The 26,958-nt window shown below is 58.1% G+C and overlaps 1 protein-coding gene across 6 annotated transcripts in view; it reads left to right on the forward strand.

Moving 5' to 3' along the window:
* Positions 1 to 26,958, forward strand: part of LOC137001143 (uncharacterized) — a 44,359-nt gene that overhangs the window by 2,095 nt on the left and 15,306 nt on the right. For 3 of the 6 annotated variants that reach the window (XM_067359427.1, XM_067359429.1, XM_067359428.1), the window contains exons 2-3: positions 5,224 to 5,258; positions 26,468 to 26,507. The gene's annotated coding sequence lies outside the window, so the exon portion shown is untranslated. Of the gene's footprint in view, positions 1 to 5,223; positions 5,259 to 17,310; positions 18,219 to 26,467; positions 26,508 to 26,958 lie in introns of those variants that run through there. The other 3 variants (XR_010891266.1, XM_067359430.1, XM_067359432.1) reach the window with 3 other exon arrangements.

The following is a 26,958-nucleotide window of genomic DNA, read 5'->3' on the forward strand; positions in this document are numbered from 1 at the left end:
ATTTCCTACAGGGGAAAATAGAAAAACTAGAAAGAGAAATGACTAAAATCAAGAATGAAAATGAAATGTTAAAAATAAGACTGGAGAAGATGACAACCTCTGTACAAAGGGAGGATACACCATCTCCCACACCAACTGAGAACCCAACCCCATCCTGCGCTGATGAGGTTGATTTCCCGGCATTGGAAGGCATTATTATTCCACCAGCTATCAGACCTCCAATACTGGGTGTATCAAAGGTGATAGATGAAGGAAGAATACTTAGGAACAGAACAACTAAGAGTAGACCTAGGGAAAAACATATAGACGAGGTCAGATACCAACCAGAAATAGACATGGAGACGGAAATGGATATGGATATGAATGTCATAGGGGAAAGTGCCCGCACTGTAACGGTGACGGAAAATAAAAGACAAGACCATACCAGTGAAATTCTACTGGCAATTAATGGCTTAACGGAAGTGGTGAAGAACCTGGTTCACTTACACACAAGAGAACCAGCAGCAATAAACCTAGAACAAAGAAGAAAAGAGGAAATAATAAGTAAAAATAGACTTACCTCGAAGAAGACACCTAAGGCTGCGACCTCTACTGCTCCGACGGCTGCTCCGGGACCCTCAAGGTTGACTGCGGCTCCAGCTGCTTCATCTATGGGGACTGCTACCACTGCTACACCTGGAAAAAAGAAGAAAATTAAAATAAGTGAAATAGAAGATAAAGCGAACCAACAAACAGAACCACTGTGGACTGAGGTACTTGGTAAAAAAGCTAAAAAGAAAGCAAAAGGGAAAGAAAACTTGAAGATGCCCAACATAACTGGGAATTCAATAAAAATGAAAAAGAAGGAAGAAGTAAGGAATAATCTACTTAAAAATAAAAAGAAGAGGCTGTCTCGTTCAGCTGCTGTGTCCATTACCTGTCTAGGAGAAGACAAGTACACTGAGACGCTGCAGAAAGCACAAGCAGCCATTAATCTTGATGATGTAGGAATAGAAAACCCGAAAATAAGACCCTCAGTCACGGGAGGAATTATAATACAAATTCCGGGTGAGAAAGCGAGTGAAAAAGCAGACATACTAGCTACAAGACTGCGTAAAACGTTTGAAGGAGAGGAAGTTAGAATAGGACGTCCAACGCAAAAGATGGATCTTCGAATTTCGGAACTCGACGATGCAACAACCCCAGAAATGGTGGTTAATGCAATCGCGACGAAAGGAGAATGCCACCCAGATGACATATATCATGGCCCCATCAGAAGATATAAAGGGGGTATGGGTGCAATATGGGTGCAAGCTCCAGCACTGGCTGCACTGAAAGTTGCGGAAGGGGCGAGATTAAGAATTGGCTGGACAATGGCACGGATAGCAGTACTACCGAAAAGGCCTGTACAGTGCTATAGATGCTTGGCTAGAGGACATACTAGCAACAGATGTCCTCCAGCTAATGTGGACCGATCTACGCACTGCTATAATTGTGGAGATCCGGACCACAAGATAGGTACATGCACAAAAAAAGCATGTTGCCCGATTTGCAAAGCAAAGGGTATGAAAGATAATCATAGAGCGGGCAGCCCTGAATGCCCTCCTTGCTCTCCTATAAAAGGTAGGTCGCGTGGCACCCCCACACTGGCCTTAACAACGAGAACGGAGACAAATATGGAGATAGAGGACATTTGTACGCAATAATGGCCCTATCAATCATATTAGCAAATGTCAATCACTCTAGTGGGGCTCAGGATCTACTCGTTCAATACATGGCCGAGTGGAGAACGAGCCTCGCTATTGTGACGGAGCCCTACTATGTACCGGAGAATTCCAAATGGTGGGGCTCAATAGGAAACCCTCCCAGGGTGGCTATCACTTGGGGGGGTGGTGACGTAGGGGATAATCTCCCTTGCAACTTGATCGAAAGAACAAACAACTGGATAGCGATAGACTGGGGTGGTTATCTAGTTGTGGGATGCTATTGCCCGCCGAGGAAAAAAGTGAACTTCAGGGGTTTTCTTAGCTCGGTAAGCATGATAATAGATCCCAATATGAGAAGACCAATATTAATGTTAGGTGATTTTAACGCCAGATCCCTACAATGGGATAGAAAGAGCACAACTAGAGGAGAAATGCTGGCAGACTGGGCTGCTGGTAGAGGCCTTACGCTACTTAACAAGGATAAGACGCCCACATGCGTTAGAACACAAGGTCGATCAACGGTGGATTTGGTATGGGCAAACCCAGCAATGCTCAGAAAAATACAAAATTGCTACGTGGATCAGGAAAACCCTACCGCCTCAGATCACTTGTATGTGAGAACAGTTTTGGGTGCCTCTCTGGATCGCGTGAGGGATAGGTTAAAAGAATCCAAACTCCGATTTCCCAAATGGAACGGTAAGAAGCTAAACAACGATAGGTTAACGGCTGCAATTATGATCAAACTGTGGAGCAATAGAGAACATCCGGATAAAGACGCAACGGAACAGGCTGACTGGCTGGACAACGCACTGAGCGAAGCCTCTGACGTAGCTATGCCGAGAATCCGCAAGATCAGACAGAGGAATACATATTGGTGGAATGAAGAAACAGCAGCAGCACGAGAAGAATGCAAGGAAATAAGAAGGATACTCACAAGAACGAGGAAAAGAAAAGGAAAATCAGACAACGAAAGAATCTCTGTTGAAAGGAAATACACAGAAGTACAAAGAAAACTGCGTTTGGTCATAAGAAAGGCCAAGAACGATGCATGGTGCAAACTAACGGAAACGATTGACCGGGATCCCTGGGGACGACCGTTCCGCATAGTAACCAAGAAAATGAAGCCGCAGACCATACCGATAGCTGCCGCACTTCCGTCGAACACGGTGGAGAGAATACTTGAAGTACTTTTCCCGCCGGGCGATGGATGTCGGGAATCTCAAAGAGAACGGTTCACCTGGCAGCCGGAGTGGGACGTTCAGGAATCAGAGGTGAAGCTTGCCCTAAAAAAGATACAAGGGAACAAAGCCCCTGGTCCGGGAGGTATACTTGGATCAGTACTACTCGGTACATCTAAAAACTTGCTCTCCGCCTGGACGAGATGTTGCAATTCGTGCCTAAAAGAAGGCAAATTCCCGAAAAGCTGGAAGATCGCGAACTTGGTTCTTCTTCGGAAAAAAGAAGGCCGAATGGATGACCCGACTTGCTACAGACCTATCTGCCTCCTAGATGAATCTGGAAAAGTCTTGGAGAGATTAATAGTCGGTCGAATCAATACTTACCTTCGGGACACAGATGGATTATCCGATGAACAATACGGATTCAGAGAAGGCAGATCAACGATAGATGCCATCCTTCGTCTACGGGCATTTGTACAGGAACAGAGAGAGCAAGGACGAGTGGTGCTGGCAGTGGGGTTGGATATCGCCAACGCATTCAACTCACTGCCATGGAGCGTCATTCTTCGGGCAATGAGAAGGAAGAGATTTCCCGTTTACCTGTTGGAAATAATCAAAGACTACCTGAGCAACAGATGGCTGGTATACATAAACCAACATGGTGAAACTGCCAAGAAGAAAGTCAATCGGGGGGTTCCTCAAGGGTCAGCTCTGGGTCCTACCCTATGGAACATAGGGTATGACAAGGTACTGGAATCTGCCGACAAGCTGGAAATGTGCACGGTATTGTGTTACGCGGACGATACGGTATTACTTACCTCTGGACACACCATCCGAGAAGCGGCGTGTAGGGCGGAACTCGCGGTAGCCTCACTGGTCCTGGAAATTGAGAAAATAGGATTAAGAGTAGCTCCTGCAAAAACCGAAGCAATGGCCTTTCCAACTAGCGCTACAAAAAATCAAGCAGTCTTCATACTGGTAAAGGGCGAATTAGTAAAAATCAAACACACCATGCGATATCTGGGTGTCACACTAGACGGGGATTGGAAGTTTGCGCCACATTTCGCGACTGCCATTCCCAAAGCTGAAAAAATGTTCTCTGCTCTCTCTGGCATAATGCCAAATTTGAAGGGTCCAAAGGAGCAAATAAGAAGGTTGTACGCTAACGTGATCCATTCCGTTCTGCTATACGGTGCTCCGGTGTGGGCAGCAGACTTAACCGGAAACGCTGCAACAAAAATGGAAATATTCAAATTACAAAGGAAAATTTCCTTGAGATTGTGTTGCGGGTATCGCACAATATCATTCGTGGCGGCAATGATCCTGGCGCGTCAAATACCGCTGGATCTGATTGCACTCGCTCTACGTCGAGTGTACATACAGTCGAAAAACTTGGACCGAGAGGGTGCACCACTGGAACACGCGGCCAAAGTCAGACTATGTATCCAGGCTAAGCGAGAAGCCTTAGAGGAATGGAGAAACAGGGTAAGGAACAAATATCGCACCTCAGGCCTGAGAACAACCCAGGCCATCCTGCCCTGTTTCAAAGAATGGTACGAGAGAGCTGAAGGATACATCAACTTCCACAGCACACAAGTGATCTCTGGACACGGCTGTTTCCAGGATTACTTATACAAGAGGAAAAGAGCCACATCCTCAAGCTGCGAACATTGCGGAGGAGGACCAGACACGGCCCAGCACACCCTGGAGTCCTGCTCGGCCTGGGACGAGGAGAGGGCGGAACTGCGGGGTGTGCTGAATAGAAGAACCGGCCTCGATCTGCCATCAATTATAGCTGTGATCCTCGGTGATAAAGTAAAATGGAAAGCCTTCATTGCCTTCTGTGGAAGGGTAATGAGGGCTAAGGAGGAGGCAGAAAGAGAGAGGGAGAGAAGAGATCAAGGGATGGACATAGATCTTCCCTAAATTCATTCCCATCTCTCCACATTGGCATATCAAACTCCTACACTGTATTCAAGGTACTTGAAACAGTATACGTTAGGAGGTTAGTAAGAGAAATCTTACATGAGATACGGTGTCTCAATCTACATTACAGAAAGAGAGACCAAACTGGGGAACAACCCAGAAGGAAAGCCCGACTAAGAACGATCTCGGAAGAGAACAGCTGTGGGGTTGGGGTGACGTCATACCCTCTGGGTCTTCCGCTCTAACCCCTACTTAACAGCAGGGCCTGTTTCCAACAAGGAGGGTTTTTAGCGGGTAGGTCCTCGCGGTGTCCTGACCTTTGGTTAGGACGAGAGCCGCGAGGGAATCCCGCACTCCCCCGCAGTACGGGCTGCGGGGAGTCTTTCGAAGATTTTCCCTCCTTGCGAAAAAAAAAAAAAAAAAAAAAAAAAAAGGTTAGGTTAGGTTAGGTTAGGTTAGGTTAGGTTAGGTTCCCTGGCGATGGCGTGCCACCTTGTCGTGGTGCCAGGGCTCCCCTGGTCGATGATCTCCCTTTCCGGATCGGGGCTTCGGCCCCAGGATGGATTGGGGTAGACCACGCTGATGATCTCCCTTTCCGGATCGGGACGCTGGTCCCAGGATGGATTGGGGTGAAGCAAGGGGCTAAGAGCATGCCTTAGGAGAAGGAAGAACTCCGATTAAAAAACCCGGGCAGGACGGGCTCGTCAACCTTGGTAGGCAACCGTCCTAGTGGAAGGAAAACCACGATAAAAAACCCGGAGAAGACAACTCTGTTAACAAATAACAACTATGATAAACACAATGACGACGAAGAGGACGACCTTACCGCCCCAGGGGATTCGGACCCCCAGGGGCCGGCGCGGGGGGTATCCGGTCCCGGTGCCCCCCTCGTCGTCATCGTGCGACGGGCCATCCAGGGCGTGCCACGCGGGCGCCCTGGACGAACGAGCTACCGCGGAAGGCGATCTGTGGGCCGAGGCCCTCAGAACAATACGGGTTCTCCTCACCCTCCTCGAGGAGATCCGAGGACGCAGCGCGCAAGCGCCCAACAGTGGGGGCAAATGCCCCGGAGGAAAGGGGGGACTACCCTCCTATTCCTCTATAGCGAGGAAAGGGTCTGCTCCCAACGTACGTAGCGTTGGGACGCAGACCCAGAGGAGGGAAGGGCTTATGCCCGAAAAAAAGGTGGAAAAGGGAGGGGAGGTCACTCCCCCTCCTAGATGTTTTAAGTGCCTCCTCAGGGGGCACGAAAAATGGCGGTGCCCCTTAGCGGTGGATCGCAGCAATTGCTGCCTCCACTGCGGGGGTGCCGGCCATCAAGCCCGGGTATGCTCGCAGAGGAGGGCGAGCTGCCCGGCTTGCAAGGAAGCGGGCAAGGATGCGGCCCACCGGATTGGTGGCCGCACCTGCCCGATCGTCCCCCCTAGGGGGAGACGAAGAAGAAGGAAGAAGAGGGGAAAGGGGGGGACAGATCCCCCCCTGGAACCTGTTCGAGGTGGACCAGATGTGGGGGGGATTGTCCCCCCCCTGCTGCCTCCCGCAGTGGGAGTTGAGAAGGAAGGGGGGGCTTGTCCCCCCCCATCACCTTCAGCAATGGAGGTTGAGGAGGAGGGGGGGACCTGTCCCTCCCTATCGCCTCCAGTAATGGAGGTTGAGGAGAAGGGGGGGACTCGTCCCCCCCTACCACCCCCAGTGGCGGGAGTGGTAACGGATGATGAGGGGGAGGCTAATCCTTCCCCCCCACCAGTCCCGATAATGGGGATGGTGGTTGAGGAAGTGGTGGGGATTAACTCCCCACCCCTGGAGATACAGGTGAAGGAGAAGGAGGAGGAAACTCCCCTGAAGCCTTCACCTGCGGAGAAAGAGGTGAGGACAAAGTCCCCACCTCCAAAGAAGAGGAAGGAGGAGGATGCGGGACCCGCATTGCCGAGTGGCGGCTCGTGGGATCCCCTGCAGACCGACTTCTTTAGGGAGTTCGAAGTGGAGGTAATGTGCTTCCACGAGAACTCCCTAGGAATGATGGATGCCTGCGAAGGCATCCTAAGGGAAATGAGTCTTCCAAAGACTCATAGGCCGGACCTGTGGGGTGCCAATCTGGAGGAGGAAAGAGGAGTAATCCTCCAGTTCCTCTTTCGAGGCCCACCAACTGGCCCCACAGAGCTCCGTAAAAGGGCGGTGGGTTTCCTGAGAAAACTTAGGGAACTCATTGCCCTGAAGACGGTATGCACCGAGGCCTGTCCCCAAGGTATAAACTGGGGGGAGGTGGACCTGCAGACCTCGGTGCAAAATAGAGCGGAAGGGAGTCGAATGCTTTGCACTCGATTCCCCCGCCCAGAATGGCCCCCACCCACTAGGGAAAGGGACCTTAAGGCCCTAATGGCCAAGCAGGACAACCCCCTCTTCCGTGGGCAGTTGTGCTCCCTGACTGGTGTCGGGGACGCAGAGGTTCCCGGGAGTAGGGGGATTGGCAGCAGACTGCTGCGCAGAGGGAGGTCTCCGAAGGCCTGACCCCGTTAGGGCCAGGCCGGGTGGACCCTTGGGGGAGAGAGGGACTTTATACCCCTCTCCTCCCCAAAGAAGATAGGCCCCCCGCGGGACGGCGGTCTATTAACTAGATTGTCGTCTCGCGGAGTGGGTCAGGGGGAGAGGGGGGAGGGAAGATTGGGCCCCTTTTGGGCACCTGTCCCTTCCCCCTCAGCCCCCAAGAAGAAGACAATTGAAAGACGGAGGAGGGCAACCTCCTACCCCCCCTCTCAAAAGGGGGGGAGAATTGCGGAGCCAAACAACGGCATGCCAGGGAGAGTCTGGACGGATGCCACTGGCGATACCCAGCCCTCTCCCACTTAATGGCAGGAGACGATAAGCGTTTAATGGGGGTGGGGTTTTAGTGGGTAGGCACCACCGCAGCAAAGTTCCGCTGGGTGGTGAATCCCACACTCCCCTTCCGCAGTGCGGTCATTAGGACTGCACATTGCACGCGGAGGGGGGTCTTTAGAAGATTTCCCCACCCCCAGGGGCTCCGACTTGTCGGGCCCCAAACCAATAAAAAAAAAAAAAAAAAGGTTAGGTTAGGTTCCCTCTCGTCGTGCGCCACCTTGTCGTGGTGAGAGGGCTCACCATGGGGCGGCTACGCTGAAAGGGTCGTTCCTGCGGTGCCAAGAGCGCACAGTTCCCTCGCTGGAGGGAACAAGAGGAGCCCAGCGACTCCTTAGGGACTTGTCCCAATCGCTGGTAGGAGACGGGGACTCTGACTTCAAACCCCCGGTGGCATGGCACCGTTAGGGGGAGATTTCTATCTCCCCTCCATGCACGGGCGGCCAGGCTCGTTAGCCCAGTGGGGCGGCTGGCCAGGGGGGTGCTCCCCCCGTGGTGGAGGCCTGTCTTGGCCGGGGCTGCTGCTCCGGCGGGACGGGTCTTTGGTGGGGTCACTTCGGTGGCCCTGTCTAAAGGGGTGGATGTGGGTGCCGGTTCCCTCTGTGTCTCGGGCGGATGTCCTTTTCAGGACATGCCGTCTGGCATGGAGGGAAAGCGGTGTCCCACAAGGGTGGCTCCCCCTCTCCGCTCAAACGGCTCGGGGACGTGGTCCCTGAGTACGCGGGCGTGAAGGGGAGCGACAGAGGGAGGACACCCTGGCATTATTGCTGGGGTGGTAGACCGTAACCCCAATTTATTGGGGCCGGGGGCCGGTGCTTGCACTGAGCTTGCACGGGCCGCGAGGGAGACAAAACCTCTATAAAAAGATCCGGGCAGGACGGGCTCGTCAGTCTTGGTCGACAACCGTCCTAGTGGAAGGAAAACCACGATAAATAACCCGAAGAAGACAACTTCGTTAAAAAATTACAATTTATGGATCTTCATGGAAGAAGAGAGATTGGAGACTGCCGATGGGCTTCGGATCCCGGAGGCCGGCGTATCTGGGGGTATTGTCCCTGCTCCCAGTACGTCGTCATCATACGAAGGGCCAGCCGTCTCGTGCTCCGCGGGCGAGAAGGTGGAAAATACTACCGCGATGATAAGGATGAGGAGAATCCTCAAGGCGGTTAGTGATGCCGCTACGGGGATAGCCACCTCCCATTTTCTATTCAAAGAGAGTGAGGCAGAGGCGAATAGGCTCAAGAAGAGTTTCTATTCGCTCTGGGCCTTTCTGGCCTATCATGATGAGGATGAACAAGGGTACGAAACGGCGAAACCACACCTTGTGAAATACAAGGTTTGGGATGAATCGTTCCCCGCTGGAGTATCCCCGGAAACATTGTCGAGTGCCCTTACCAAAGCATTCGACTTTATCCGAGAGTGGGATAAGAGGGAGGCCTATGAGGGAATCTTGCGGGCGGCAGCCTGGTCATACCGCAAACTCGGTATAAAAACCGAAGATGTCCCTGAGGTTTTTGCGGCGGAACTTTTTGTATCCGTCGCTGAATTGTTGGGAGATGATCTTCCCCCAACCATGCAGGAGGACAGCCGAGCTACAAAGAGGCTCGAGCAACTCGGTATCCCATGGATACCGGGTACCGCCGAATTCTGGAGGAGTGGGAATGAGGATGAAACTCTCAATCCCACGGGATTGAAAGGGGGAGGAAAGCCGCTCGCGTTCCGGGGAAACCGGGAAAAGATGGACAAGCAGGAAGAGGAGGGAAGGGGGAGGAGAAAAAGGTACAAGCCTTGTACCTACCCATCATCATCCTCGGAGGAGGAGGATGAGGGGACGGCTGAGAGGGAGGGGGCCGAGACCCCCATCTCCCTGTCCACGGATGAGATGGAGGAGGGGGAACCCGTGAGGGCTTCTACCCCCCCTCCAGCTACGCCCGGGACGGAAGACCCCGTCTCCCTGTCTCTGGGAGGGAAGGAGAGTGGGGAGCCCAATGGGGCTACTACCCTCCCTCCGACCACGTCCAGGACGGAAGACCCTCAACCGGGTCCATCCACACAGGTGGAGGGTTTACCCCCACCTACTGTGGATTTCGAGGACTGCCTCATCACCTCAGGAGAGGATGAGGGAATGGAGGATGGGACCACGGCCCCCCCATCAACCTCGACGGGAATACCCAGTTGGGTCCCTGCCGGGGAAAGGACGGACCCGTCAAAGAGATTCGCGTCGGCCCGAAGGGCACAAGGGAGACCGAGGAAAGATGGGACAGGCCCATTCATTGACTCGGAAACAGAGGAGTTAGAAATGGTGGTTCGGGGAGAGACGGCCTCCGAAGAAGAGGAGATAGAAGTGGTGCCTCCGTCGCTGACTGGTCCGCAAAAGCGGGAGGCAGCGCGGAGTATCCAAAAGATGGAGAGGGGCTCTACGGAGGAACTTTATAAAAGTTTCGACCGGAAGCTCCTCACCATCGAGCAGATCAGGCAATGTTCAAGGAACATAAGAGGCCAACAAAGCGGACGAATTAAAATGAACGTATTCGTCCTGAGGGAAGTGCTCAAGACCCTGACGAGCAGGGCAGCCCACGGCGGAGACCCAGGTTTCTGGAAGGCCAGATACCTTGCCGAAAAGAGGAGCAACGCGACCCTCAAGGCCCAAGTCCGTCAGATCGACACGCAGATGAAACTGCAGAGAGTCGATCTGGCGGAAATGAGAGAAAGAGAGAGAGAGAGGGAGAGAGAAGGAAGGCGTCAGCCATGCGAGCCGATGCCCTCTCCCACAAGGGGGGTTTCTCCCCTTCCCCGTCCAAGCACGGACGGGGTTGAGGAGATATCTCCAGCCCAGGAAGGAGGAAGAGATGAGGGAATGGAGTGTGACTCTGTCCCACAGATCCCCATTGAGATTTCTCTCAAGGGGATAATGGAGGCACTCCAGACCCTCACCAGCAGGATGGAGAAACTGGAGAGCGGAATAAGCGAGGCTCGCCTCCCCCCTTCTGCTTCCCATGTTGTCCCTACTGCGCCTGGCAGGGGGGCGAAGGGGCAGCGGAAGAAGAAGAGGACCACAAAGGCCCCCTTAAAGAAGGACGCCTCTGGCTCCAAGAAGGCGAAAAGAGCCGAAGGTGGCAGAGGGGCGGGAGAAATTCCCCCCCCTCCTTCCGAGGATCCCCCACCAGGGGCAGGAAATGCGGCAGGACCGTTAGCGGAGGGGGAATCAACGGGCGTAGACCCACGTAATCCCCCCACAGAAACGTGGGCCACGGTGGCGGGAAAGCGTGGCAGAAGGGCTAATACTGCCCCACAGGCTGCCCCCCCAGCACCTTCAGCAATCCCTGCCTCCCAGAAGAAGGAGGAGAGGAAGAAGATGGATCGCAAAACTGCGATAAAGAAGGCGAAGAAGAGGCTGCCGCGTTCCGCCGCTATCCTCATCTCCGTGAAGGAGCCAGATACTCTTTCCGGAGTAATTAGGAAGGCGCAGGAGAGCATCTCCCTCGAACAACTGGGGATCACCCAATTACGGATGAAATCCAGCTTCGGGGGGGGGCTCTTCTGGAAATCCCAGGAAAGGGGGAGGATGCCGAGGCTAAAGCCTCATACTTAGCCTCTGAGATCCGCATCGCTGTTGGTGATACCGATAGCATTGCGATCAGGAGGCCGTCGCGCCGACTCGATCTACGGCTAACCGGGATCATGGAGTCGGTCACCCCGGAAGAAATCCGGGAGGCCCTGGCGGAGGTGGGGGAATGTTCCCCAAAAGAGTTTAAGTTGGGACCCTGGAACCCCTTGATAAGGGGCAAAAGGTCAATCTGGGCCCAGGGTCCAGATAGAGCCGTGGTTAAAGCGGCAGAGGCGGGTAGGATTAAAGCGGGCTGGACCGCCTTCCAGGTGGTTTTGCTGAAAAGTAGGCCAGCCCGCTGCTACCGATGCCATGCCCGTGGCCACATGCGGCAGAGCTGTCCGTCCAATGAGGATAGGACGGACTGCTGCATGAACTGCGGGGAGAAGGAACACAAGATGGCGCAGTGCAAGGTCCCTGCGCACTGCCCAATCTGTGCTAAAAGGGGTAAGGTGGCAAACCATAGGGCGGGAGCGGAGCTCTGTCCTCCAGTTCCCCCCCGCTGGAAGCCACCTAAAAAACTTACTAGGGAGGAAAGGGGAGTTGTACCTGGAGGTAGAGGGGAGCCCAATCACGGGCCCACCCCCCTGCTGAAAGGACAACTCCCCCCTTGGAGAGGGATCCAGAGCCTACACCGTCTGTCCCAGTTAGGGGCAGCGTTGAGGCGGAAAAGCCTCAGACAATCCCAATGGAGGTTGAGCCACGCGGCCCAACTCCGGGACAAAAGAGAGCAAGAGTAACAGAGGGGGAGGAGGGAGAGGAAAGACCTGCACCAAGCACCCCCACCCGCCCTACCAAGGTGAAGGTAGTGGAGAAGCGGGTAGAAGAGAGGCCCCCCACGGAGTAATAACCTATATAGGGTTAAACTCTGTGAGGAGGGTCAGAGGGGGAGAGGGGGGAAGGAAGATTGGGCCCCTCTTGGGCACCTGTCCCTTCCCCCTCAGCCCCCAAGAAGAAGACAATCGAAAGACGGAGGAGAGCAACCTCCTACCCCCCCTCCCCAAAGGGGGGGAGAATTGCGGAGCCAAACAACGGCATGCCAGGGAGAGTCTGGAAGGATGCCACTGGCGATACCCAGCCCTCTCCCACTTAATGGCAGGAGACGATAAGCGTTTAATGGGGGTGGGGTTTTAGTGGGTAGGCACCACCGCAGCAAAGTTCCGCTGGGTGGTGAATCCCACACTCCCCTTCCGCAGTGCGGTCATTAGGACTGCACATTGCACGCGGAGGGGGGTCTTTAGAAGATTTCCCCACCCCCAGGGGCTCCGACTTGTCGGGCCCCAAACCAAAAAAAAAAAAAAAAAAAAAAAAGGTTAGGTTAGGTTCCCCTTCGTCGTGCGCCACCTTGTCGTGGTGAAGGGGCTCACCATGGGGCGGCTACGCTGGAAGGGTCGTTCTTGTGGTGCCAAGAGCGCACAGTTCCCTCGCTGGAGGGAACAAGAGGAGCCCAGCGACTCCTTAGGGACTTGTCCCAATCGCTGGTAGGAGACGGGGACTCTGACTTCAAACCCCCGGTGGCATGGCACCGTTAGGGGGAGATTTCTATCTCCCCTCCATGCACGGGCGGCCAGGCTCGTTAGCCCAGTGGGGCGGCTGGCCAGGGGGGTGCTCCCCCCGTGGTGGAGGCCTGTCTTGGCCGGGGCTGCTGCTCCGGCGGGACGGGTCTTTGGTGGGGTCACTTCGGTGGCCCCGTCTAAAGGGGTGGATGTGGGTGCCGGTTCCCTCTGTGTCTCGGGCGGATGTCCTTTTCAGGACATGCCGTCTGGCATGGAGGGAAAGCGGTGTCCCACAAGGGTGGCTCCCCCTCTCCGCTCAAACGGCTCGGGGACGTGGTCCCTGAGTACGCGGGCGTGAAGGGGAGCGACAGAGGGAGGACACCCTGGCATTATTGCTGGGGTGGTAGACCGTAACCCCAATTTATTGGGGCCGGGGGCCGGTGCTTGCACTGAGCTTGCACGGGCCGCGAGGGAGACAAAACCTCTATAAAAAGATCCGGGCAGGACGGGCTCGTCAGTCTTGGTCGACAACCGTCCTAGTGGAAGGAAAACCACGATAAATAACCCGAAGAAGACAACTTCGTTAAAAAATTACAATTTATGGATCTTCATGGAAGAAGAGAGATTGGAGACTGCCGATGGGCTTCGGATCCCGGAGGCCGGCGTATCTGGGGGTATTGTCCCTGCTCCCAGTACGTCGTCATCATACGAAGGGCCAGCCGTCTCGTGCTCCGCGGGCGAGAAGGTGGAAAATACTACCGCGATGATAAGGATGAGGAGAATCCTCAAGGCGGTTAGTGATGCCGCTACGGGGATAGCCACCTCCCATTTTCTATTCAAAGAGAGTGAGGCAGAGGCGAATAGGCTCAAGAAGAGTTTCTATTCGCTCTGGGCCTTTCTGGCCTATCATGATGAGGATGAACAAGGGTACGAAACGGCGAAACCACACCTTGTGAAATACAAGGTTTGGGATGAATCGTTCCCCGCTGGAGTATCCCCGGAAACATTGTCGAGTGCCCTTACCAAAGCATTCGACTTTATCCGAGAGTGGGATAAGAGGGAGGCCTATGAGGGAATCTTGCGGGCGGCAGCCTGGTCATACCGCAAACTCGGTATAAAAACCGAAGATGTCCCTGAGGTTTTTGCGGCGGAACTTTTTGTATCCGTCGCTGAATTGTTGGGAGATGATCTTCCCCCAACCATGCAGGAGGACAGCCGAGCTACAAAGAGGCTCGAGCAACTCGGTATCCCATGGATACCGGGTACCGCCGAATTCTGGAGGAGTGGGAATGAGGATGAAACTCTCAATCCCACGGGATTGAAAGGGGGAGGAAAGCCGCTCGCGTTCCGGGGAAACCGGGAAAAGATGGACAAGCAGGAAGAGGAGGGAAGGGGGAGGAGAAAAAGGTACAAGCCTTGTACCTACCCATCATCATCCTCGGAGGAGGAGGATGAGGGGACGGCTGAGAGGGAGGGGGCCGAGACCCCCATCTCCCTGTCCACGGATGAGATGGAGGAGGGGGAACCCGTGAGGGCTTCTACCCCCCCTCCAGCTACGCCCGGGACGGAAGACCCCGTCTCCCTGTCTCTGGGAGGGAAGGAGAGTGGGGAGCCCAATGGGGCTACTACCCTCCCTCCGACCACGTCCAGGACGGAAGACCCTCAACCGGGTCCATCCACACAGGTGGAGGGTTTACCCCCACCTACTGTGGATTTCGAGGACTGCCTCATCACCTCAGGAGAGGATGAGGGAATGGAGGATGGGACCACGGCCCCCCCATCAACCTCGACGGGAATACCCAGTTGGGTCCCTGCCGGGGAAAGGACGGACCCGTCAAAGAGATTCGCGTCGGCCCGAAGGGCACAAGGGAGACCGAGGAAAGATGGGACAGGCCCATTCATTGACTCGGAAACAGAGGAGTTAGAAATGGTGGTTCGGGGAGAGACGGCCTCCGAAGAAGAGGAGATAGAAGTGGTGCCTCCGTCGCTGACTGGTCCGCAAAAGCGGGAGGCAGCGCGGAGTATCCAAAAGATGGAGAGGGGCTCTACGGAGGAACTTTATAAAAGTTTCGACCGGAAGCTCCTCACCATCGAGCAGATCAGGCAATGTTCAAGGAACATAAGAGGCCAACAAAGCGGACGAATTAAAATGAACGTATTCGTCCTGAGGGAAGTGCTCAAGACCCTGACGAGCAGGGCAGCCCACGGCGGAGACCCAGGTTTCTGGAAGGCCAGATACCTTGCCGAAAAGAGGAGCAACGCGACCCTCAAGGCCCAAGTCCGTCAGATCGACACGCAGATGAAACTGCAGAGAGTCGATCTGGCGGAAATGAGAGAAAGAGAGAGAGAGAGGGAGAGAGAAGGAAGGCGTCAGCCATGCGAGCCGATGCCCTCTCCCACAAGGGGGGTTTCTCCCCTTCCCCGTCCAAGCACGGACGGGGTTGAGGAGATATCTCCAGCCCAGGAAGGAGGAAGAGATGAGGGAATGGAGTGTGACTCTGTCCCACAGATCCCCATTGAGATTTCTCTCAAGGGGATAATGGAGGCACTCCAGACCCTCACCAGCAGGATGGAGAAACTGGAGAGCGGAATAAGCGAGGCTCGCCTCCCCCCTTCTGCTTCCCATGTTGTCCCTACTGCGCCTGGCAGGGGGGCGAAGGGGCAGCGGAAGAAGAAGAGGACCACAAAGGCCCCCTTAAAGAAGGACGCCTCTGGCTCCAAGAAGGCGAAAAGAGCCGAAGGTGGCAGAGGGGCGGGAGAAATTCCCCCCCCTCCTTCCGAGGATCCCCCACCAGGGGCAGGAAATGCGGCAGGACCGTTAGCGGAGGGGGAATCAACGGGCGTAGACCCACGTAATCCCCCCACAGAAACGTGGGCCACGGTGGCGGGAAAGCGTGGCAGAAGGGCTAATACTGCCCCACAGGCTGCCCCCCCAGCACCTTCAGCAATCCCTGCCTCCCAGAAGAAGGAGGAGAGGAAGAAGATGGATCGCAAAACTGCGATAAAGAAGGCGAAGAAGAGGCTGCCGCGTTCCGCCGCTATCCTCATCTCCGTGAAGGAGCCAGATACTCTTTCCGGAGTAATTAGGAAGGCGCAGGAGAGCATCTCCCTCGAACAACTGGGGATCACCCAATTACGGATGAAATCCAGCTTCGGGGGGGGGCTCTTCTGGAAATCCCAGGAAAGGGGGAGGATGCCGAGGCTAAAGCCTCATACTTAGCCTCTGAGATCCGCATCGCTGTTGGTGATACCGATAGCATTGCGATCAGGAGGCCGTCGCGCCGACTCGATCTACGGCTAACCGGGATCATGGAGTCGGTCACCCCGGAAGAAATCCGGGAGGCCCTGGCGGAGGTGGGGGAATGTTCCCCAAAAGAGTTTAAGTTGGGACCCTGGAACCCCTTGATAAGGGGCAAAAGGTCAATCTGGGCCCAGGGTCCAGATAGAGCCGTGGTTAAAGCGGCAGAGGCGGGTAGGATTAAAGCGGGCTGGACCGCCTTCCAGGTGGTTTTGCTGAAAAGTAGGCCAGCCCGCTGCTACCGATGCCATGCCCGTGGCCACATGCGGCAGAGCTGTCCGTCCAATGAGGATAGGACGGACTGCTGCATGAACTGCGGGGAGAAGGAACACAAGATGGCGCAGTGCAAGGTCCCTGCGCACTGCCCAATCTGTGCTAAAAGGGGTAAGGTGGCAAACCATAGGGCGGGAGCGGAGCTCTGTCCTCCAGTTCCCCCCCGCTGGAAGCCACCTAAAAAACTTACTAGGGAGGAAAGGGGAGTTGTACCTGGAGGTAGAGGGGAGCCCAATCACGGGCCCACCCCCCCTGCTGAAAGGACAACTCCCCCCTTGGAGAGGGATCCAGAGCCTACACCGTCTGTCCCAGTTAGGGGCAGCGTTGAGGCGGAAAAGCCTCAGACAGTCCCAATGGAGGTTGAGCCACGCGGCCCAACTCCGGGACAAAAGAGAGCAAGAGTAACAGAGGGGGAGGAGGGAGAGGAAAGACCTGCACCAAGCACCCCCACCCGCCCTACCAAGGTGAAGGTAGTGGAGAAGCGGGTAGAAGAGAGGCCCCCCACGGAGTAATAACCTATATAGGGTTAAACTCTGTGAGGAGGGTCAGAGGGGGAGAGGGGGGAAGGAAGATTGGGCCCCTCTTGGGCACCTGTCCCTTCCCCCTCAGCCCCCAAGAAGAAGACAATCGAAAGACGGAGGAGAGCAACCTCCTACCCCCCCTCCCAAAAGGGGGGGAGAATTGCGGAGCCAAACAACGGCATGCCAGGGAGAGTCTGGAAGGATGCCACTGGCGATACCCAGCCCTCTCCCACTTAATGGCAGGAGACGATAAGCGTTTAATGGGGGTGGGGTTTTAGTGGGTAGGCACCACCGCAGCAAAGTTCCGCTGGGTGGTGAATCCCACACTCCCCTTCCGCAGTGCGGTCATTAGGACTGCACATTGCACGCGGAGGGGGGTCTTTAGAAGATTTCCCCACCCCCAGGGGCTCCGACTTGTCGGGCCCCAAACCAATAAAAAAAAAAAAAAAAAGGTTAGGTTAGGTTCCCCCTCGTCGTGCGCCACCTTGACGTGGTGAGGGGGCTCACCCGTGCCACTAGGTTGCTGGTGGTGCGGGTGCTAAGAGCGCGCGTTTCCTTCTGCGGGGATAGTGGGAGCACACGCTTCCCCAATAGGGGGAAAGGGGGTCCGGCGACCTCCCAAGGGTTTTTGCCCGATTCGCCGGTAGGGGTTGGCGGCCCTGACTTCAATCGCCCGGAGGCCCGGATCCGTTAGGAGTGTTATTCACTCCACCGGGATAGAGGAGTAAACCTCGAGAAAAAATCCGGGGCCTGACCAGCCTCGTTAGCACGCCGATGTTTCGGCATAACGGTCGAGCCCCCCATGGCACGTGGGGGGGCGTGGCGACTCACACCGTAACCCCAGTTAATGGGGCCGGGGGCCGGTGCTAGCTTAGCTAGGACGGGCCGCGAGGGTGGTAAAACCTCTATAAAAAGACCCGGGCAGGCCGAGCTCGTTAGCCCTGTGTGGGCAGTCGGCCTAGGAGAAGGAAAACTCCGATATCAAACCATTGGAGGATGGGGGGGAGGTGCGCAAGCTCTCCCCCCCAGTCGTTCCCGGACTTTGCATACTCGGCCGGGGGTCGTCCCTCCCCGTGCCTCGCATTCATTCATACACACATACATCACACGCACACACTTGGCCCCCGTACTTTCTGGGCGACTTCGCTGCAGCGAAGATGCTTGGAAGTCGGGGGTCACGCATGCATCGGCGGGGGGCACCCGTGCATCGAGGTGATGCATGGGTTGCCATCTCCCGCAGTGCATACACATACATACACTCATTCACCATCATACACTTTCACATGCATTCCTCACACTTACACGCACTCATTTTCATTCACGCCCGCCCGGGTGGGGGCCTTTGGCCCACTTGTGGGCTGGCATGTGGTGGTGAGGGTGTCGGCGGCCGTGTCGGGACGCGTTCCTCGGGGGAATCCGCATTCCATTGCGGGACCGGAGCTCCTTCCGGGGACGCGCTTTCGGGGCGTGCCGCCGCGCGTGAGCCGGCGCATGTCGGGCTTCACGCGGGCGGGTGGGCGGGGGGGGTTCTCCCTCCGGCTGGTCGATTGCGTGCGCCGAGCGGGCCAGTCGCTTTTCGGGGGTCCGTGGGGCGTGCGCGCCGATTCGTGTGTGTGAGTCCGGGACGACGAGGATGGTGTCTCAAGCCAAGGTGGAAGGTATCGTGCCGAAGGCTGAATGGCCACAGAGACGTTAAAAATGTGTGGTCCGAACGATCCCTGTGGGTGGGTTGCGCAACCCCACAGTACATAAGTCGCAGTATACCGTAACCCCAAGTCTGGGGCCGGGGGCCGGTGTATGCACTGTTGCATACACGGGCTACGAGGGTGGAACAACCTCTATAAAAAGACCCGGGCAGGACGGGCTCGATAGTTCTGGTCGACAACCGTCCTAGTGGAAGGAAAACCACGATAAAAAACCCGGAGAAGAAAACTCTGTTAAAAAATTACAATTTATGATAAAAATAATGACGACAGAGAGGACCTTGGTACCGCCTCAGGGGAGTCGGACCCCCAGAGGCCGGCGAGGGGGGTATCCAGTCCCGGTGCCCCCCCTGTCGTCATCATTCGACGGGCTGTTCAGGGCGTGCCACGCGGGCGCCCTGAACAACATGGCTACCGCGGATGGAGAACTGTGGGCAGAAGCCCACAGACTTTTGAGGGTCCTCCTCGTGGTGATCGAGGAGATCCGCGGAGGGCGCACAGAAGTGCCGCAGGGAGGGGGTGGAAATCCCGGAGGGAGGGGTACTAAGCCCCCCTCCTCCAAAACGGTGGGGGTGTCTGCGCCTGGCAAAGTTGATGCCTGGACGCAGACACGGAGGAAGGGGGGGCTGCAGCCCGTCCGTCAGGAGGAGAAAGGGGGGAAGGGTGATTCCACCCTCCCCCCTCGATGTTTCAAGTGCCTCCGCAGGGGGCACGAAAGATGGAGGTGCCCCTCAGCGGTGGAGCGTAGCGGTTGCTGCCTCCACTGCGGGGGAGCTGAGCACATGGCCCGGGCATGCTCGCAACGAAAGGCGAGCTGCCCGGCCTGTGCGGAGGAGGGCAGGAGTGCGGCCCACCGAATAGGTGGCCGCAGCTGCCCGGTCGTCCCACCTAGAGTGGGACGAAGGAAAAGGAGAGGAAGAGGGGCGAGGGGAGGACCAGCCCCCTCATCTGGGCCCCGAATTGGAGGAAACCAAGGGGGGGAAGCCACCGTACCCCCTGCGGTGCCCCCAAAGGGGGGGGATAAGGAGGATAAAGTCCTGGGGGACGGGGGAGAGGGAGGGGATGGATCCATCCCTGTTGTCGCCCTTTCTCCCGATCTACCCCAGGCAATGGAGGTGGTTGGCGGGTGGGGGACGGTCCCCTGGGATGCCCCGGCGGGGGAGACCGGGGAGAGGCCGATTCCCTCACCTGTAAAGGAGGTAGCGGGGGATGGGAGTGGGGGGGTTACAGAGAGCCCCCCACTATGTCCCACCCCTGTGAGAAGAAGGAGGGAAGCCGGGGCTGGAGGTGGGAGGACCAGAAAAGACCTGGGCCCCATACCCGCCCCGGGAAATGAGGAAAGGGATCTGCCGGAGGGGGGGTGCTCTGGGCCCCCCCAAATGCAGGCGGAGGGATCGGGGGGGGAGGTCCCGGTGAAGCAGGTTCACGGGATCACTCCTCCCACCCCCCCCCTCCCCAAGAGGGGAGGGAAGGATGGGGATTACAGCCCCCCCCGGCACTCTCGCCCCTCCCAGAAGGAGGGTGGCGAGGCGGGGGGGAAGGAGGGAATGGGTGGAGGGGTGAGCGAAGGCTCCCCTCCCGCCCAAGGAGGAGATATGGTGACGGAGCGCGAGGTGGGGGAGGCTGCCTCCCCTGCGGGGCGTCTCCCTCTGCGGAGTGGGGGCCGCAGGGAGAGGATCTGGTTCCCTGCCGGCGTCGCCTACAGGTGGAGGGATCCGAAAACGGGGAGGCCCCTCACTCGGAGGGAGAGGGAGGGGTCCCCCGACTCGGCCCCCCCCTCTGCCGAAAGGATGACGAGAGCGGTGCGGGCTCTCTGGAGGATCTATGAGGACCGGCATCCGGGCGAGTTGGTGTTCCATCGCCCGTCCCGGGATGCCGGTTGGTGGTCGATGGAGGCTGGGTACTCTGGCCCTGACCATGAGGAAGGGGTCAGAGAGCTGGAGAGGATAGGCGAGAGGCTGGCGGAGGAGTTCCCGCTCTGGAAGCTTTCCTCGGAAAGGATGTTCAGGACTCCTCCGTTGCCAAGCCTAATCGCCCGAACCCCTACTGTTGGAGGGGTCGGATGTTCGGCCGGTGGGGGGAGGGGAGATGTCGGGGGGTGTCCGACTACTCCTTCCCACTAGGCGGTAAATAGGTGGGTGTGGCGCGGGGGGGGTCCCTCCCCTTGCCACACAACGGACGACGGGTCGGGGACAAAACCCCGCCCGCTTTGAGGAGGGTGGGGGGGGATGAGGGCTTGCCCTACCCTTCCCCACTGGTGAGTAGAGAGGGGGGGGCATTATGCCCCCCGATTTGGAAAAAGAGCAAAAAGGGGGGGGTGGGGGGAATTCCCCTGCCTCTCACCATTGCGCCATTTGAGGAGTGGGTTCCCTCCTCCGGAAGGCGGGTTAAGGCGCTTGCGTTTCCCCCGACCGTAAGGCCGGAGGTGGTGAGCCACAATGGTTCAAGGTCCCTCCAGGCCCGGCCTGACTTAGGTAGGGCATCACACGGGCCTGGGAGTGAGACCAATGGGTCGTCAGGTTTGACCGAACCCAAAGATTCTGGCCCCCTGCGGGCGGCTATGGCGCGGCGTATGGACGCGGGCCGCCCGCAGCGTGGACCACCGGGTCTCGGCCCGGAATTGGAGTAGCACCGAGGGGGGGGGAGAACTTTAGTTCTCCCCACACTAAGTTTTTCTTATGCCGGGAAACCGGCATGCCGGGGGGGATGGCTGGATGTATGCGTTTGCGGTTCCCAGCCTCCCCCCATAACGGCCGCTGACGGCAAATCAACGGGGGTGGGGTTTAGTTGGTAGGCGTCCGGGGGAACTGGTGGTGTTGCAGACCACCCCTCCGGACGAATCCAACACTACCCTCTGGCAGGGATATTCCCATTGCACGCCAGAGGGTGTCTTTGGAAGATTCCCCACCCCCGGGGAGGGGCCTGCCCCTCCCAGAAAAAAAAAAAAAAAAAGGTTAGGTTAGGTTAGGTTCCCCTTCGTCGTGCGCCACCTTGTCGTGGTGAAGGGGCTCACCATGGGGCGGCTCGCTGGAGTCGTCTTGTGGTGCTAAGAGCGCACAGTTCCCTCGCTGGAGGGAACAAGAGGAGCCCAGCGACTCCTTAGGGACTTGTCCCAATCGCTGGTAGGGGTTGGCGGCCCTGACTTCAATCGCCCGGATGCCTGGATCCGTTAGGAGTGTTATTCACTCCACCGGGATAGAGGAGTAAACCTCGAGAAAAAATCCGGGGCCTGACCAGCCTCGTTAGCACGCCGGTGTTCCGGCATAACGGTCGAGCCCCCCATGGCACGTGGGGGGGCGTGGTGACTCATACCGTAACCCCAGTTAATGGGGCCGGGGGCCGGTGCTAGCTTTGCTAGGACGGGCCGCGAGGGTGGTAAAACCTCTATAAAAAGACCCGGGCAGGCCGAGCTCGTTAGCCCTGTGTGGGCAGTTGGCCTAGGAGAAGGAAAACTCCGATATCAAACCATTGGTGGATGGGGGGGAGGTGCGTAAGCTCTCCCCCCCAGTCGTTCCCGGACGCTGCGTGCTCGGCCGGGGGTCGTCCCTCCCCGTGCCTCGCATTCATTCACACACACATACATCACACGCACACACTTGGCCCCCGTACTGTCTGGGCGCCTTCGCTGATGCGAAGCTGCTCGGAAGTCGGGGGCCACGCATGCATTCGGCGGGGGGCGCCCACGCATTGTAGCATCAGCGATGCGTGGGATGCCGTTTCCCGTCCTGCATATACACACACATTCATTCATTAATCACGCACACGCATACATCACACGCGCACACATACACTTTCATTCATGCTCATTCACGCCCGCCCGGGTGGGGACCTGTGGTCCGTTTACGGGCCGGCATGTGGTGGTGAGGGTGGCGGCGGCCGCGTCGGGACGCGTTCCTCGGGGGAATCCGCATTCCATTGCTGGAACGGAGCTCCTTCCGGGGGCGCGCTTTCGGGGCGTGCCGCCGCGCGTGAGCCGCCGCATGTCGGGCTTCATGCGGGCGGGTGGGCGGGGGGGGTTCTCCCTCCGGCTGGTCGGTTGCGTGCGCCGAGCGGGCCAGTCGCTTTTTGGGGGTCCGTGAGGCGTGCGCGCCGATTTGTGTGCTGAGTCCGGGACGACAAGGATGGTGTCTCAAGCCAAGGTGGAAGGTATCGTGCCGAAGGCTGAATGACCACAGAGACGTTAAAAATGTGTGGTCCGAACGATCCCTGTGGGTGAGTTGCGCAACCCCACAGTACATAAGTCGCAGCATACCGTAACCCCAAGTCTGGGGCCGGGGGCCGGTGTATGCACTGTTGCATACGCGGGCTACGAGGGTGGAACAACCTCTATAAAAAGACCCGGGCAGGACGGGCTCGATAGTTCTGGTCGACAACCGTCCTAGTGGAAGGAAAACCACGATAAAAAACCCGGAGATGACAACTCTGTTAACAAAACACAATTATGGGAAAACTATGACGACAGGAGGAACACGTTTACCGCCTCAGGGGATTCGGACCCCCAGGGGCCGGCGAGGGGGGTATACCGGCTCGGTGCCCCCCCTGTCGTCATCGTGCGACGAGCTATCCAGGGCGTGCCACGCGGGCGCCCTGGATCTGATGGCTACCGCGGAGGGTTACCTGTGGGAGAAAGCCCACAGGCTTCTAAGGGATCTCCTCGTCGTAATCGAGGAGATCCGTCGAGGACGCACCAATGTGCATAGGGTAGAGGGGGGATTCTCCGGAGGGGGAGGTGTCATGCCTCCGGCCTCCAAAACAGAGAGGGTGGCTGCGCCAGGCAAATCCGAGGCCTGGACGCAGACACGGAGGAATGGGGGACTACGGCCCGCCCGTCAGGAGGAAAAAGGGGGGAAAGGTGATCCCACCCTCCCCCCTCGATGCTTTAAGTGCCTGCGGAGGGGGCACGAAAGGTGGAGGTGCCCCTCAGCGGTGGAGCGTAGCGGCTGCTGCCTCCACTGCGGGGGCACCGAGCACATGGCCCGGGCATGCTCGCAACGAAAGGCGAGCTGCCCGGCCTGTGCGGAGGAGGGCAGGAGTGCGGCCCACCGTATAGGTGGCCGCAGCTGCCCGGTCGTCCCACCTAAGGTGGGACGAAGGAAAAGGGGAGGAAAAGGGGCGAGGGGAGGACCAGCCCCCTCATCTGGGACCCTGATTGGAGGAAACCGGGGGGGGGAAAAGACCGTACCCCCCGCGGCGCCCCCAAGTGGGGATGTAGGTAAGGAGGAGGAAGTCCTGGGGGGCGGGGGAAAGGGTGGGGATGTACTTATCCCCGTTATTGCCCTCTCTCCTGACCCACCACAGGCAATGGAGGCGGAGGATGGGTGGGGGACGGTCCCCTGGGACGCTCCGGCGAAGGAGGCCGGGGAGATGCTGATCCCTCCACCCGTAAAGGAGGTGGCGGGGGATGGGGGGAGGGGGGTTACTGAGAGCCTCCCACTCTGCCCCACCCCTGTGAGTAGGATGGAGGTAGCCGGGGCTGGGGGTGGGAGGGCCAAGAAAGACCTGGGCCCCACCTCCGCCCCGGGAAAAGAGGGAAGGGATCTGCCTGTGGGGGAGAGCTCTGGGCCCCCCCAAATGCAGGCAGAAGGATTGGGGGGGGAGGTCCCTGTGAAGCAAGTTCACGGGATTACTCCTCCCACCCCTCCCCTCCCCAAGAAGGGAAGGGGGGACGGACGTATTGGCCCCCCCCAGCCCCCTCAACCCTCTCGGGAAGGGGAGGGTGGCGGGGTGGTGGCAAGGGAGGAGACAGGGGATGGGGAGAAGGGGGCCACTGGGGGCCCTTCGCTCTGCTCCACCCCTGCAAGGAAGATGGAAGCCGGGGTTGGGGGTGGGGGGGCCAGGAGAAGTCTGGGTCCCATCCCCACCCCGGGGAAGGAGGGAAAGGGTCAGCCTGATGGGGGGAGCTCGAGGCCCCCCCCAATTCGGGCAGAGGACTTGAGGAGGGGGGGGATGGAGCTGGTCCCGGTGGTGAGGAGAATAGATGGGGCCGCTCCTCCCACCCCTCCCCTTCCCAAGAAGGGAGGAAAGGATGGGTGTACTAGCCCCCCCCAGCCCACTCAACCCTCTCAGAGAGAGGGAGGTGACGGGGTAGTGGCGAAGGAAGGAATGAGTGGGAGGGTAAGCGAGGGCTCTCCTCCCGCTCTGGGTGAAGGGGGGCTCCCCCAACCAATGGCGGAGGAGCGGAAGAGCGGAGAGGGGGGATTGGTTCCTGCCAAGAAAGTGCATGGGGCCACTCCTCCCTCCCCCCATCTCCCCAAAAAGGGAGGGATGGATGGAGGGATGACTGGAAGGAGAGTGGAGGACCCACCTCCCATCCAGAAGGAGGGCGGCGTACTGGAGGGAGCAAAGGAGTTTGGGAGAACTGCCCCCCCGGTAAGTGATGTTCCTCGGCAGGGGGAGGACCGCGAAAGGGAAGGCCTCCCATCCGGGGTCCTCCTCAGGTGGAGGAGCATCATTACAGCTGCGGATTGGGGGCGGGAGGATGTGCCATTCCCCCCGGCCCGTGAAGATGTGGTGAGGCGGATGCTGTTTGGTTGGGAAGCCCATGGTGGATCGCCGCGCAGCGTCCGCTTCGGGGGCTCTTTCATGTCCCAATGCGGGACAGAGAGGAGGATGGAGGTGGGGCACTTCGGCCCCAACCAGGTGGAGGGGGTCGGAGTGCTGAAAAGAGTGGCCGAGGGGGCTGCACTTCAGTATCCGCACTGGAGGCTCATTGCGGAGACGCTGTTCGTCCCGAGGAGGCCCAGTGTGGTGGGACCGCGGCCCCCAAAACCGGCTAAACCTCCCCCACCCCTGGGGGAGGCGTCGAGGTTCCTGCTGGATGGCCTGGGGGAGGACATGGATGAAATCCATGAGTCACGTCCTCCCCCCGGAGAGGCCAGACAGGGGAAAAAGAAGAAGAAGAAGAGGGGGGGCGGGAGGAGAGAGTAACTTCATCCTCCCTCCTTAGCCCCCCTATCCCCTCCTTAAAGGGAAGGGGAAGTGAGGATTGCCCCGGGGGGGGAGTGTCAGACGGGATTCCGCCGGCTCCCCCCCGACGGGCATATGACTCGGGGGGCATTATGCCCCCCAATCGAGGAGAAGAGCGAGGGGGGGGTGGGGGCTTGCCCCTGCCCCTTACCATCGCTCCATCTGAGGAGTGGGCTCCCTCCTTCGGAGGGCGGGATAGGGCGCCTTGCGCCCCCCGCCACAAATTCGGAGGATGTGCGAGCCAGAAAAGGTTTCAGGGGGGGCATTGAGCCCCCCCAGTACAGAAGCCGGGCGTGGGAGGAGTGGGGGCGTGCCCCTGCCCCACATCATCGCCCCATTTGTGGAGTGGGCTCCCTCCCCGGACTGCGGGAGCTACGCGTTTGACGCCTCCCGCTCACAAGTCCGGAGGAGGTGAGCTGTATATGGCCTAGGTCCCCCCAGGCCCGGCCTGACCCAGGTCGGGCATTACACGGGCCTGGGTGTGAGACCAACGGGTCGGCCATCTTGACCGACCCGAAGATTTCTTGGTCCCCTGCGGGCGGCTAAGGCGCGGCATAAGGACGCGGGCCGCCCGCAGTGTGGACCGCCGGGCCACGGCCCGGAGCGGAGCAGCGCAGAAAGGGGGGGGGAGAACCTATGTTCTCCCCATGATTTTCTTGTGCCGGGAAACCGGCCCGTCAGGGGGGATGGCTGGATGTATGCGTTTGCGGTTCCCAGCCTCCCCCCATATGACTGCTGACGGCACATCAACGGGGGTGGGGTTTAGTTGGTAGGCGTCCGGGGGAGCAGTGGTGTCGCAGACCACTCCTCCGGACGAATCCAACACTACCCTCTGGCAGGGATGTTCCCATTGCACGCCAGAGGGTGTCTTTTAGAAGATTCCCCACCCCCGGGGAGGGGCTTGCCCCTCCCAGAAAAAAAAAAAAAAAAAAAAAAAAAGGTTAGGTTAGGTTAGGTTAGGTTAGGTTAGGTTAGGTTAGGTTCCTTCTCGTTGTGCGCCACCTTGTCGTGGTGAGAGGGCTCACCGGGGGATGGCCCGCTGGGGTCGTTCCACGGTGCTAAGAGCGCACAGTTCCCCCGCTGGGGGGAACCTGGGGTCCGGCTACCCCGTATGGGACTTGTCCCGATTAGCCGGTAGGGGTTGGCGGCCCTGACTTCAATCGCCCGGATGCCTGGATCCGTTAGGAGTGTTATTCACTCCACCAGGATAGAGGAGTAAACCTCGAGAAAAAATCCGGGGCCTGACCAGCCTCGTTAGCACGCCGGTGTTCCGGCATAACGGTCGAGCCTCCCATGGCACGTGGGGGGGCGTGGCGACTCACACCGTAACCTCAGTTATGGGGCCGGGGGCCGGTGCTAGCTTTGCTAGGATGGGCCGCGAGGGTGGTAAAACCTCTATAAAAAGACCCGGGCAGGCCGAGCTCGTTAGCC

This window comes from Linepithema humile, chromosome 7, assembly GCF_040581485.1.
Source record: "Linepithema humile isolate Giens D197 chromosome 7, Lhum_UNIL_v1.0, whole genome shotgun sequence".
In the NCBI taxonomy this organism is placed as follows: Eukaryota; Metazoa; Arthropoda; class Insecta; order Hymenoptera; family Formicidae; genus Linepithema; species Linepithema humile.